This window comes from Microtus ochrogaster, chromosome 21 (genome assembly GCF_000317375.1).
Source record: "Microtus ochrogaster isolate Prairie Vole_2 chromosome 21, MicOch1.0, whole genome shotgun sequence".
Lineage (NCBI taxonomy): Eukaryota > Metazoa > Chordata > Mammalia > Rodentia > Cricetidae > Microtus > Microtus ochrogaster.
The window spans coordinates 15,666,006-15,680,539 of NC_022022.1; the positions used below are offsets into that span (position 1 = coordinate 15,666,006).

General features: G+C 38.6%; 1 long non-coding RNA gene across 3 annotated transcripts in view; it reads left to right on the plus strand.

Annotated features, from left to right (window-relative positions):
- Positions 1-3,498: 3,498 nt before the first annotated feature.
- LOC113457221 overlaps positions 3,499-14,534 on the plus strand; it is a 15,555-nt gene continuing 4,519 nt past the window's right edge. Inside the window, exons 1-3 of one of the 3 annotated variants that reach the window (XR_003377846.1) lie at positions 3,499-4,755; positions 5,316-5,408; positions 6,765-6,994. This is a non-coding gene — a long non-coding RNA (uncharacterized LOC113457221). Of the gene's footprint in view, positions 4,756-5,315; positions 5,409-6,764; positions 6,995-14,534 lie in introns of those variants that run through there. The other 2 variants (XR_003377844.1, XR_003377845.1) reach the window with 2 other exon arrangements.

A 14,534-nucleotide genomic window follows, 5' to 3' on the forward strand; every position in this document is an offset into this window, starting at 1 on the left:
TTGGTAGTTTTTAAAGTATTATACTGAATAAATATGTTTAAGTAGCATTCACAATCGGCTTAGCTTCAAACCTCAAGAACAGGATATGTCCTGAAGCAATCTTTGTAAATTTACAGTTTAACTACTGTTTGAGAAAAGTCCATAATAATATGGATAATAATATTCAAATAAATATAACTATTATGATAATGTTGAGTATATACACTTGATTTTTCAGATGTTAGTGTGATCAAAGATGATAGGTAGATAGATAGAAAGATAGATAGATAGATGATAGATAGATAGATAGATAGATAGATAGATAGATAGATAGATAGATAGATAGATGACACATAGATATAGATAGGTAGATGACAGATAATTTTTTAGTCTTAGTGTGTGTATGTATCCATGCACTTGTGTAACTCTGTGTGTGTGTGTGCATGTGTGTGTTACTATGTATGAGTGCCACAGTTCAAGGACAGCCTCTGGTGTTGACCTTCATTATCCACCTTAAAACGGGTTCTCTTTGTTGTTCTCTGCCTGTCTATACCAAGCTAGCTGAACCACAAGTTTCTGAGAAATTCCCGTCTCTACCTCCTCTCACACTGCAGGGGTGCTATGAGCGCAGCCCCACACTACTGTGTCTGGCTTTCCACAGGTCCTGAGGATGCTCAAGCTAGCATGGCAAACACGTTAACCCACTGAGTTATCGTTTAAACCCCCAAGAGTGACTTGAAAAAGAGAAAAATATAATGACTTAATTTTGATTAGCCTATTACTAGTTTTCAGAATCCATTCTATTTTGCCTTCTTATTACTGACGATAATGTGATCTAGTGAGTTGTGCCATTACACTGTCTGCTTTCGGAGGAGGAACCCAGTGTTCAGAGAATTATAATTTGATCATAAAGATTTGATCTTTATACATTAATCAGCTAGAGGGGCCGCCTGAAACAGTCTGAGCTAATATGTCCTCAGTCATTACCGCTTTTTTAAAAAAAATCAATATGGATAATTGAGTTATTATAAAAATTTAAGAAACAAGTTAGACAAAAAAAAAAAAAGTGGTCTCATATTTGATTGTGAGATTCAGAGGCTGTCAGATATCCTTAGCAGAGAGCTCCAGGTTTCCTGAATCACAGGCTTCAGTGGGTGGGTAACGAGCAGCATCCAGATCCCTCCCAGCGCCTGGACTACATTCTGAGTATTGTTCAAATGTTCAAGACGAGTATCTTCTCTAAGAGAATGACCATCATCAAGAGTGCACGCCAAGCAAATTGCCACATCTACACACATACTATCTCTAATCCTCTCCACAGCTGCTGGGACTGGGGGCCACAGTGTAACTAGTAACCTGTGAAATTGGTGATTATGCCTTAACACTTGAGATGGACGTGTTATTGTTGTTGCTGTTTTGTCTCTGGGTTTAGGTTTGGTACATTAGGATTTGCTGTAGCATACCAAGGCAGATCAGAGGCGTCAGGACCTCAGAGTGACCTGTGAAAGCTGGGTAGCGTCAGGGAAGAAAGAGGAATATGTACGGTCGAGCTGAGTCATGTTAATAAGGGATCAGGAAAGATGAAAGAACTGCTGACATTGCAGAGGTACCCGAAGCTGCCATAATTACCTTGACTCCAATAGCCCTTAGCCCCAGGCATGAAACAGCATTTTCTTTGACTGTTGTAAGATATAGATCCCATACTTCTTTCAGTGAGCATATATATCCTGGCTGGCATAAATGGGCCTCTAAATTATTAAGAAACTTAGCTTAACCAAGACTTAGTCCCAGGCTTTTTACATTTTATGAAATAAGCTTATTCCAGAACTAACAGATGCCACCGGGAAAGACAAATTACACATTTCAGAAGTGGTATTTTAAACCGAACTGTTTTGGGCTAGTGGAACAATCTATATGCTTCTAAAATCTTATCTCTTGTCTACATATCTAGTTTTCTGTTTCTTTGTTTCCAACTTCCTCCCCTCTAAGATTGATAACAGCATTTTCTATAATTCATTATCGTCTGCTTTTGCTCAAGGAGACAATCCCTGGAAATTTACACTAAATTACCCCAATAATGGATGCGCCCTCATAATTCACCTGTCTTCTGTACGTTCACTGATTTGTGAAACGCTTTAGAACCGAACCTCTCTTTTTAATGGACCAGACATGTTCTTTGAGCTGTCCTAACCAGGACACATATCACATGACAATAGTTTCTGGAATCACCCCAGAAACCAAAGGTGCAAGCGGGAGATTGTGTGTGTGTGTTGTGTTTCACAACGCACAATTATTGCCTTGATGGCTCTTTGTCTTTTGAAATGTAAGGGTTCCTGTTGTTCCTAACTCATAAGCCAGAGTCTAATGCACATCTTTTTGGGTAAAATGTACCTTTTAGTCCAAATTTCAAAACCTTGCTTCTTTTTGAAACAAATCTCCAATTAATTCTGAGTTTAAGAGACTACTAAATCAAATGTTTCCTGTCACATGTTAGCACTATGGGGTCTTTGACTGAAAGGAGCCCAGTGTAATCTTATTGAACCAGTAGGTCACAGGAATAAGAGAAAACGGGTTTGGATCACAGGAGAGAGTGGATGCTGGATGGATCTGTGAGCTATTCTCTGTTGTGGTATCAGCTGACTGATGGCTGTGATTCTCAGAAGGACTCCAACATTTTGCCTTCTAAAAGCTGGAGATTAATGCAACCATGGCGAACCGCACAGCGCCACTCTGGCAAAGGAAAAGGGTCAGGGCTGGAGAGATGTGGCAGGTGTCAAAATAAAAGGTTAGGCTCTGTGCCTGGGGACCCATCTGTCAGATAAAACCGTGATAAGACAATTAATGTATTTGTTTATGTTGCTCATGACACATCATGCATTCCATAAAAAAATGATCAGTTTAAACACTGTCAACTGTTTTCTGGAAATTAGACTGTATGTACAAAGAAAATGCTTAAGAGAGAAAGAAGTGAGGGTTTATTAGTTAAATGGGAGTTTGTACAGCCAGACCAAGTTAACTTGCAGGACTGCTAGCTATCTGTACTAAAGAACTAAAGCTATTAACCTCCACATCTTCATAATGTAGAGTTTGTATTAGGGACACTTGAAGTGGATTTAATGCCGAAAGATGATTGGTATAACACCTCAAAATTTCACCATGCTTTACATAAGTTTGTAATAAAATGAGTCCCAGGGAATATATGGGAAGAGGAGAATTTCCATCCACAAGCTATGTAACCTGCCTTCTCTTCAAATGTTTTGTTCACAGCGTTGTCATTATTAGGGCTTCCATCCTCACTCTGTGAGGAATTCTGACTCCTCTCGTTCTATTTATTATTTATTTAGCTTTCTCACGACATCTGCTCTGCAATCTGTTTAAACTAGACCATGTTTAGAGTTAATATTCATCAGTGATCTATTTCTTGCAGATAAAATAAGTTATCAGATGCTTTTAAAAAATGCCCTGTTATTTTACAGGTCAACAAATATAAAATGACTTACCTAGAATTATGAAAGAAAGAAGGGTTTTTTTTTTCCCAGTTCAAAATTTCAGGTAGAAATTGATTTTCTCGTTTCTTTCTACTGTGGGGTTTAAAAAGGTTCCCGGTTATTGTTTCCATGCATTATTCTTGCGATCACATTACATTTTGAAGAGAAGAAACTGGCTCATCAACAGCATAATTTGCTATGAAGAAGGAAGAGGCAAGGCCTTTAACTTCTGGGGAAAAATCCCTTTCTCAAGCTGCACACTCTGACAGTGATGCTGTTAGCTTTCTTTGTGACAACAGAAAGAAGAGTTCGAAAACAGAACTCCAGTGTTCAATAGATTTGTTTTTCATTTTGTTGGGACAGGATTTTCCCCACAATCACTACTTCCTATCTATTAGAAGGGTTTTAGTTAAACATTAAGTCAATGATGTTTTTTCTTCAGCAGGAAAACTTCTCTGCCCAAAGCATGTCATAGTCTTATATTTTCTACCATCTCTCACTGAAGCATGGATTCAACGGAGCAACAAGGATATTAGGATAGAAGCCAGGAAGTAAAGGTCAGACTCAAGACACAGACTTTATTATATGGTTCTTCCAGCAGTCTGATGCATGACTTACAAATCATGTTTGCAGTCCAACTACAACTAACTACTATTTAAAATTAAATTCACTTCTGCCTGCATTTCCTGACTCGGAGGTTTATGCTGTTGCTTTAATTTTATTTGAATTTCAGTCTTCTGAATTAGTTCTATTTCCTATCTCTTTATCTTCATTTGCCTGGATGCAGTTGAAAATACACTAGGGCAAAATAAAATTCTTAGTCACCATCCTGTACGACTCTTCAAAATTTCTAACATGTGTAACGTTACCAAGCCGTGATCGGCTTAGCTAACTGGCCACTTTCTCTGTACCGCAGAATAAAAGTAATAATCTCAACAGAAAGTCGGGATCTCTCTTACCCGATTTTTCACAGATCCATTAAAAGATACATCAGACAAAAGGTAAGACATTTCTAACTTCTTCACAGTAGGGACTGTCCATTGGAAATGAGCAGTTGCACAGTACACGTTCTATCTTTGCGTGGGGAGAAAATAAATGTAACGGTACCTTTTATTTTAAAATGATTTAATTTCTGCTTTCACTTTTCTGCAGAACTGCGAAAGAGTAATTTTGCTGGATATCCACTTATTCCAATTCAGCCATTTGCAGACAGTATGAGAATTCTGGTGGGGTTGTTGACCCCTCTTTGCTCTGTGACAATGCAAGCCTGCCTCTGTTTTAACCACAGGTAAGTTTTTCATGAGTTGTTCCCTGACAGACCAACTAGAGATGCTAAATCACCAAACCACTTCTCTTATTTTTTAAGCTTAACAAATACACAGTTATTTGGGAAAAAATAATGACTCATTGGCCACTCCTTCAATCCATGATAATGGTAAACAGTGCCTATCTGAATTTTGATTATTTTAACAAACAATTAAAATCCTCAGCATATACTGTGTTATGTAAAGAAAGTATCCATAATCAGTTTTGTTTCTTATTATTAAAGAAAGGTTATTTCTTTCAGAAAATCTGCTTGAAATTGATTAGAGTGTGTCCCACCTGTGTTATGTTCCTTTTGTTAGCTTCACATTTTTCTGGATCTCATTTGTCTTAAGCATCACTTTTCTGGCCAAACATTTGTATTTGTTTCTCTTGTAGTCTATAGTTTTATGGGCTTATATTTTTTAATTCGTCGAACATTTGTTCAATATTAGATAGCTAATATTTTACCTCCATTTCCAGATGACAAAACTCTGGTATACTGAGGATAAATCATTCTTAAACTACGAACCTATCTTATTTTAGTTATAGGGATGCTTTGCATCTGCTTCCTGCTCAGATGCTGAGGAACAGGAATGACAGTCTGAGAGTTGTGTGACAGGAAAGAAAAATAAATAGGTGAGTATTCGGAGAAAATCAGAACAGGGGAAACGAGATTTGTTGGACGGCAAGCCTAATGATTTAAGATTAAGCGTAACAGCAAAAGATGGGTAGGGTACAACTCTAAGTTGCTCAGTTTTGTTCCGTTTTGCTGTGCTAAAATACCCTGCCCAGAGTTTCTTAAAGGGGAAAGACTGCCTTACGGCTCAGGGTTGAAGGCTCAGTCCATCATGGAGGGGGAGTCAGACAGCAGGAACCTGAAGGAGCTGAACACAACCATCTGCATTTGGAAGAGAGCAGTGTGTGCCTGTGCACCAGGGCTCAGCCCCTTTCCTCCAAGATCCCTAAGAATGGCCCACCCACAGAGGGGAAGGCTTTATCCTTTAATTAACTTAATCAAGATAATCCCCCACAGGTTTATCCAGAGGCCAGACTCCAAGGTGTGTCAAGATTTTTTTTTGTCAAGTAGACAACATGAACCACTGCACTATGGACACTTACAAAAGTCTTATGATAATGATGGAGAGGGAGAAAGGAAGTCATGAGAAATAATGCATAAATGGGTTTCTGGGCCTTTCGCGTAATTTGATTAATTCTGAAATAACGTTTCCAGTATGGAATTCATTTTCAAGATAGAATAAAGAGGAACCACTGTCTCTGAAGATGTTATTCATGTTGTAACACTTCGTCATGGGAGTGGTTTAGTGAGGAAGACATTAAATTTTTTTTCAAGATTTATTTATTTATTATGTATACAATGTTTTCTCTGTCTGCTTGCTGGCCAGAAGAGGGCACCAGATCTCATTACAGATGGTTGTGAGCCACTATGTGGTTGCTGGGAATTGAACTCAGGACCTCTGGAAGAGCAGTCAGTGCTCTTAACCTCCGAGCCATCTCTCCAGCCCCTGAGTAAGACATTATATAGTGACTCGGAAGACGGACTTTATAGAGAACTAGGAGCCCAATTCCCTGCTTCATCCTTCCTGTTATGTGTGTAATCTTGACAAGAGTCGGAGCTACCTCCTACAGCAGCAGGATAGCTGGCCATGCACATCCCCCTAACATCATGTTCAGTCACAACCCAGTAGCGGATCACACACAGCCAAGATGATTTAGAGCCTCACACTGGACAATCCTAGATTAGGCAAATCAGGGCTTTAGTCCTCCTGCATTATTTCAGCAGCGAACTGCTGGAGGCCAACAACATCTCTAACCCCTACAAGTCTTCCTTCTTTGTTTTCACTGGAGAAGAAACAAATAGAAAGAATGTACTAATCTCTGCATAAGATTCTGCAGACCTTTCAAAAGAAGGCATATTTCAGGTTTCCTGTATGTAGCAAGCATCGATATCATAACTCTTGTAATTTGATTCAGCATGTTCTACAGGAGAGTGAACATTTTGCAATTCTAATGCACACGAAAGCATTTCAATTACTTCATCACCATTCCAGAGGAAGAAGATTTGTAAAAGTTCTTTTACTGGCTTAATAGGTGAGATGTTTTCCTTTAAGTAGTATTAGAAGGTTCCAAAAACAACATGCAATTTCTAATACCTGTCTATTAAATTCATATATATTGTCTATTAAACTAATATATATATATATAACCAGAATACATAAATATTCTATATATGTGTGTATGTATGTATAAGTAGAAATTAAAGAATAAACCATGGGGAAATGCTATTTACCGGTTTGTTCTCCATGACTTGCTCAGCTTGCTTTCTTAAGCAGCCCCAAACCAACCTATTCTAGTGGGACTGCTCACCACAATGGGAACTATCACATTAATCATTCATCAAGAAAAAGTCCCCCCCCCGCCTCACACATACACAGAGAGAGAGAGAGAGAGAGAGACAGACAGACAGACAGACAGACAGAGAGACAGAGACAAAGAGATAAGTTCCTACAGCCATCTGAGGGACACAGTTCCTCAAATTGAGGTCCTCTTTTCCCGGAAAAGACTAGTCTGTGGAAAGCTAAAAGAAGTTAGCCATCGAAGCACTCACATATGCACAAACACAAACGTGCGCGCGCACACACACACAGCCTTTTAGGTATTTTAAGTGCTCCTCGGAATTAGAGTAAATCTATGGTTTCAGTTCATCATACTACTTGACAAGTTAGTATTAGGTCTGGTGCTGGTTGTGTGCCCTGCTCTTCAGGAAGCTCTAATAGAATATTCTAAGCCAGAGGCCACTATGTCTATCATGATGACAGGCAGTGTGTTCAATGTAAACCATTAAAGGTAGGCTCTGCAGGATATCAGGAATTTAAGTAAAGATTAAACCATCAGTAAATCACCCTACTGACTTGCCTAGCTAAAACCTCTTTCATCTAGGTAGTCTTCAACAGGGATTATTTGTTCTTTGGATCCTCCTTTCTATTTCGGCTCTAGGAATGTATTTTTTGCAATGTGTTAAAATAACTTTTAAATAACATAGATTTTGTAGGAAAATTATTTGCAAACCGTGAAGGCCATTTTGCTGTCAAAACTATTTTTAAACCTTGTTTATGGAATTGTGTAGTCTTGAGACCACTGAGGTGAAATTGTTGTTTACTGCTTAACAAACTTTGTATGATTGTTTGCACCAGTGAAAAGAACCCCTCTGTCTCTCTGTGTGTGCACTTCCGCCATATGCTGCTGTATACCCCCATCCTCCACCCCTCAAAGCCTCTTCAGTCTTCACTTTAGCCAATTGCTACACTTTGTCCAGGGTCACTTTGGCCAGCATGACTAAGGGAGCTGTTTTTCAAGGCTGCGTTATCTGCTGTGTTGAGGACACCATTTCAAGGAAGCTTGAACTACTTTTTAAGGAAGCAGAAGGGAGCAAACAGGAAAGAAATGCCAAGTCAGCTAACGGCTCTGGACCAAATGCTAGTTACATGACAGTGGCTATAGTATACTTAAGATGGCCTTCCCAGTAATAGATAGCCACACATCACCCAAAGACTCATAAGAATAGGTAGTACAATTGTTTTAAACCAGGAAATAGCATATAGCTCATGGAACAAATCCTAGACATCAGCTATTTTTAAAAATGCAGAATCTGGGGTAACACAGACATATATATTTACATACATGTTATCTAAGACTATTTTCACATTGCACAAAAGTGGCAGAGTTGAATAATCAAGACTCAGTGGTGTGAAGAGCCTAAAAACATAACATCTTTTCTTTTGCAGGGAAAACTTTGTGAACTCTTGCTTTGAATCTAAGAGGTAGGGTGATTTGTTGGGCAGCGATACATTATACAGACATTTGCCCAAAGGAAGCATGCCTCATTCCTTATTAAACCAATAAATTCCTATGCTTGTGAAAAACTACATATGCATTGGCAGAGCCAATAACCCCTTCTGCAGATAAGGCTTATTGTTCAGCTTGCATTTCTATAGTACGGTTACACAGATGGCTGGTTGTACACCAGCATCTGCTACTTGGTCACCGTAACTGTGGAGCTGGGCATACGGCTACTCTTCCAGAATTGGATTTTTGAGGCACTATATTATATACAAATATTTCCCTTTCTGAAATAAGAAGGGAAGAGATGTCGGCATTGCTCAGGCTTTCCCCCCACTTGAAACTATCAGAAACCTATATCCACTTGATTCACCATCCTAATAAGTCTAGTATGCAAGATAAGGAGGAAGAAATGAAAACTATTCAAACCATTTAAGACAATTTTTCACTTCCTAGAACTCCATGGAGCAGGGGTTCTAAAGGCTCAGAATACTCATATTTATCTATAAATTAGAAAGAAATAAAGTTGAGTCTTCTCTAATGGATTGAATGGCCATTGGGTATCATGTGGAGCAGGCTGGGCCATCGGGTAACAGGGTAACAGTTTTATTCAAAAAGTTTTGGCACAAAATGATTTAGCTGATAAAACATTGGATAGTTGGCTCCAAACTCAAAGTGACTTTGATAAACTTTGCCCTAATTTTGTTAGTTGGCCAGAGGCGAACCATTTACAGTAACCATACTTTTCTCTTCATAGATAAAAATATATGACTGCAGACAGATGAAGCAGGAATTTTGAACACTGACCTTTCTAATTCCTGTTTCTCCCAAGTCAGAGGGCTGCAGTAACTGGCGATCGCCCTAGGCATGTGTCATTTTAGTTCCCAGAAATGCTTGTGCACCAACATAGTGCCTTAGGTGATGCAATAAGTATATAATCAAGGTGAGCCTTTGCCACGCAGGCAGCTGAAAAGCACATTTACCGCAATTTTTTTTTCTAGGCAATTAGCAGAAAATTAGAGAAGAGAATTTTAGTTACACTGTGAATCCATAAACAATGGCGGCCATCAATACGGGTCAATGAGGGCAACTTTTAAGTGTGCACACTTGAGCACAGTCCCCATTTCTCCAGTGATTGTTTCCCTTAGGCTGCAGCGAAGCCTATCAATTCACAGATGAATAGATACTAACCTACACAATTCTGAGAGTGAGCTATCCTTAGAGAAACAAGTCTATACCAGGCTTAATATCCAGAGTTTAAGACCCTGTTATAGAAATTCTGGAAATCTAAATGCACCAAATGTGTTCTGGAGAATAAAAAAAAAAAACCAACCAATAAACAACAAGAAAAATAAAACAACAAAAATCTCAGTTTAATTTCCAAATGGAATGCATTAAGCTCTCTTCTTCCCAGAGTAATTTTGTTGAAAGTAGAGTTCCCGAACACAGATGTAAAAATGGAAGCTGGTTTGTGGTACTTGGGATCTGCCTATTCATCTGCCAATGCCCTTTTAAGAGGAACTTCTGTTGGAAACGAATCAGATTTTCTTGTTATGGACCATCTCAGATTCTGTAACTTCTGGATCAGGACAAGTAGCATAATAGTCTTCGTGATCTAAGTACCTGCTTTCTTGCTTTACTGAATGCCATGTAAGGAAAGAAAAACATTTTTCTTGCTCACCAAAATATTCCCAGGGCTTGTTAACAGATACTTGCTGAAGAAATAGATTTCTCCGGGGAAAACAACTGATTGAATTTTTCCAGCATCATAAATGGGCATGAACGTGATGAGCCCTCTGCAAGATAAGCTTGTATGTAGCAGATAGTGATTTCACAACATCGAGCAAGACAGTGTTGGGCAAAGCCCATTATGAATATTATAGCTAGAAGATACATGAGGAAAACATTGGTTTTGGTACAGGGCCAAGGACTGGCAAGGAAAATTCAATTCAGATCATCTCCCTGTTAGGACATACTTAGCTTTGCGAAGGGAAATCGAACCCATTTTGGTTTTCTATACCACACTATAATTACTATAGTTATTCTTCTAGGCTATTAAATTTTCTTTTTAGGTAAGTTTTGGGATTTGTATTCATGCATAAGAGAGCTGGCGTTTAGATAACCTCCTTAACAGGACAGTAATCTTCCCAGGTACTAGAGTCCAAAATGGAGCAAATAAAAATAGCCAACTTAAAATAGAACCCAGTTCTCCATGGTTATGTTGAAAATGTAAGTAAAATGCACTGTTGGGGGCTGGTGCACTCTAGAAGTGAGGAAAGATAGCCAAGGCAAAGGCAAGACTGCAACACACTGGGAGGAAACGTGAGAGAAAACTGCCACGTGTGCTCTGTGGCACAGAGGAACACAACTGTGCCATTCCACAATGTCAGAACCTATTGAATAACAATAAATTCACAGGGCTTGAGAGTTTCAACTAAGGTAATTTGCTAGATCATCCCACTCCTTGGGTCATCTGTCTAAGACAAATGAAGGTTCTTTGGCTTTAACCTTAATTATTAATATTAAATCTTGTATCATGCATCACACAACACACAGTGAGTGTGGCAATCTATCTTTAGAAACGCATGTGGCTTACAGAATGAATATCAGCTAAAGAAGCTGCATCAGCATCCCAAAGGTCCTAGAAGTAGGGTGACAGAAATGTGAATAGAGTCCTTATTGTTAAGGTAACTAAGAATTCAGGTCAGGGTAACAGATGATAGATTGGTATGAGGGCCTGACATCATAGTGTTAGATACCTATCGTTTTGTGGGGTTCGTGTGAAGGAAAAACAGCTTGTCCTTGATCTAATGAGTCTTATGAGTTCTTGAATCTAGTCTCCCTGTAATGATGTTAAAATGTCCATGAGCCCACAAAGTCTCAACTCCACCCCCCCCCCACTGCAAAGTTTAATAGGTGACATCCTTTCTACTACAAGGAATGGGTCATTTTTCAGTTGGAACAAGACAGGTGGTACCCAGAAAATCCTGTGGGTAATGGGTACACCCAGAGCTCACAGTCATCTACCTCGAAAACAGAGCAATAAGCGTTTTGTACAACAGAGTATCCTAGGTCGAGGCACAGCCTGAGCACTGCTTGCTTTCTACAATACGGAATAACTAAGAGTAGGGCAAAACCTGATCTCAACAAAACTAAAAGGGGTAAGAGCCAACCTGACTGGGAACAATCACTTAACCTCTCTCTACCTGGATCTCATTAGTAAAATTAGGATGAAATAATTTATAAGGTTGCTATTAACGTTAAAATTTTTATGAGCAGCGAGGCCTTAGGAACATGATGTCTTCAGCAGAAAACACCGCCGTTTTTCAATATTCCTTTTACATATAATGGAAACAAGTTAAAATAATAGGTCTGATGCTCACAAAGCCATTAAATATTTACTGGTCACTCTCTTGATGACCATTTTGATTCATTGTGTAGTATATATAAATCATCGATATTTCCAAATTACAAACAGCTCAGGAAGGAATTTTGCAGCTCCTGCTGTGGCCTTGGACTAAAATATGAATTACCTTCCTCTTCTTTGTTGGGGTCTTTATTAGCTTGCCATTTGTTTTGAGCACTAAAGATCTAAGCAAGATACTACATATGTATGATAAGTGCAATATATTGCATATGTATGATAGGTTTATTATGATAATTTTCCTTGAATTGCAGATTGTGTCACATAGATCATCTTTCCTTTTCTGGAAGTCTCCTGTTTATTTTTAAAATATCAGTATCCAGTAGCAACCAAAGTCAAACAGAAATAGATGTTCTCTGTGTCACATGATATACCATTAATGAAACTAAAATATGTTATTTCTTTCGAGGGAAATATAATTAAAGATGAAGGGAAGTGTGGGTAAAATGATACTTATTTATAAATACCTTGTCTATTTTATGATTCTCTATATTCTTCTTTGTTTACTTAATCATTTGTCCCTACCACGAATTTTTCTTTTTCCTAAAGTGTTATTGTTTATTTCTCTGTCTACTGGGGAGCAGCTTTCATATTTTGCAATTTCTCCAAATACTCTTAAACAATTGTCTGTACTAGGTGTTATACAGCCAAGAACCTCCATTGATAAGTGTTTCAAAGATCATTCCAACACTCCCTTCCCAAACTCCTTCTCAAACTCCACCATTGAGCCTTGCCCTGGTAAGATCATTACTTACTCATTCTTTCTTGTGTAAATGAACATTCCCTGGCCTCCTGCCTTGAGATGCAAGACAACTCCTTCTGGGATTTCTGTTTTGTTTTGTTTTCTAAACTCTTTTTATCCATCTAGTTTTTGAAACCATGTCTGTTTTTGAAATTCAGAAAATGGGGCAGTCAGGTAATAAGTAAATCTGTCAGGGTCCCCAAATTGATACATGATGGATGTGTCAGGGTCTGTTTGGAAGCAGCTAATGATGATTCTGTTATGTCTTACTGCATGGGTACATTCGAAATGCAGATGGCATGTGGAATCTGGCTGGAGGTAGCATTAAAATAACTTGCACACCATCCTTTAGTTCTCTAAGTTTGCCAATTATATTAGGTCTCTGGTTACAAAATGTGCAAGTAATTTGCAGGGTTGAGAGTGGGTTTATTTACAGGTGCTAGCAGCTAAATCAAATAAAAATATTCAAATGACACCTAGTGATGCTGGCAATCCTAGGCACTGAGTATACCTACCACTGCATTCACCAGATGTTGAAAATTACCTCTGCCCTACTGAATACAATCTCTAGACAATATTAGTACTCAAATTTATTCAATTTAAGATAAAGTGTCTAGTATGCATAAACTACCTTAATTTGCTGCATGAAATGGGTAAACTAGTTCTGATTTTAGTTGCTGAGACGGAATCCATACTGATTTCCACTGTAGTTGGACTAAATTGCGTTCTAACACCCTTTTTTCATCTCTGTCATTTTATTTGTGTTTTTATTTTTGCTTGTATATATGTATGTGTGAATACATGCCACATTCTGCAGGTGCTTTGGGAGGCCAGAAGAGGGTGTCAGATCACCTGGAGCTTGAGCTACATATGGGATGTGAGCTGCCCAACTTTGTAATCCACCAGGCCAACAGCTGGGAAGAACCCCTCGTTTTCTGTTCTGGGAAGTAGTTAGCTTATAAATATTGTCCTTCGTAGAAGCAAAGAGAAGTGTACTTGTTTCAACTGTTCATAATTATGCATTATGTATTGATTTGTCTGGCTTCTTTCACAAAATATGTGTCTTAGGTTATTATCCATATCGGTGATAATAAGAGTTTGCTTACTTTCAGAACTTGCAGTATTCAACTGCATTACTAAATTTCTGCAATTGACTTGCTCCTTCTGCTATCTATGAAAACTTGTTGCTCCCCAGCTGCCCAGCTTTTGGGTAAAATGAATACTGTTTTTTCAGTAACTGACACATCTGTGTATACAGGCATATGAGTATTTGTATTAATTTCTAATGAACGCAGTTGTTCATGTGCTCCTTTAGTAAGCCTGTTGAGCTTTTCTCTAAGCTTCCCTCTCCCATTTGGGTTCCCCTAACACTGAGTTGGGTTCAACTGCACTTCAGCCTCCCCAGTACTGGAGTTGTTTCCTGTCTCTTTACTCTGAGAGGTTAGCAGAGACCTCAATCTGTTTCTCACTTACATTAAGTTGATGAACAAAGGAATCAGGGGAATTTTTCACAGCCAGTGGCCCTTTGGATATGCTTATTTGTCAACAGTCTATTAAAGTCCTTTCCCAAGCTTTCTACTAAACTGTATCATTTTCATATAGATTTTTTTGGTACAAATTTTAAATGGCTGGTTAATTTTTTTTAATTCTTTTTTTTTATTGAGAAAAGGAAAAAAAAACAAGTTTCCACCTCCTCCCAGCCTCCCATTTCCCTCCCCCTCCTCCCACCCTTCCCCCC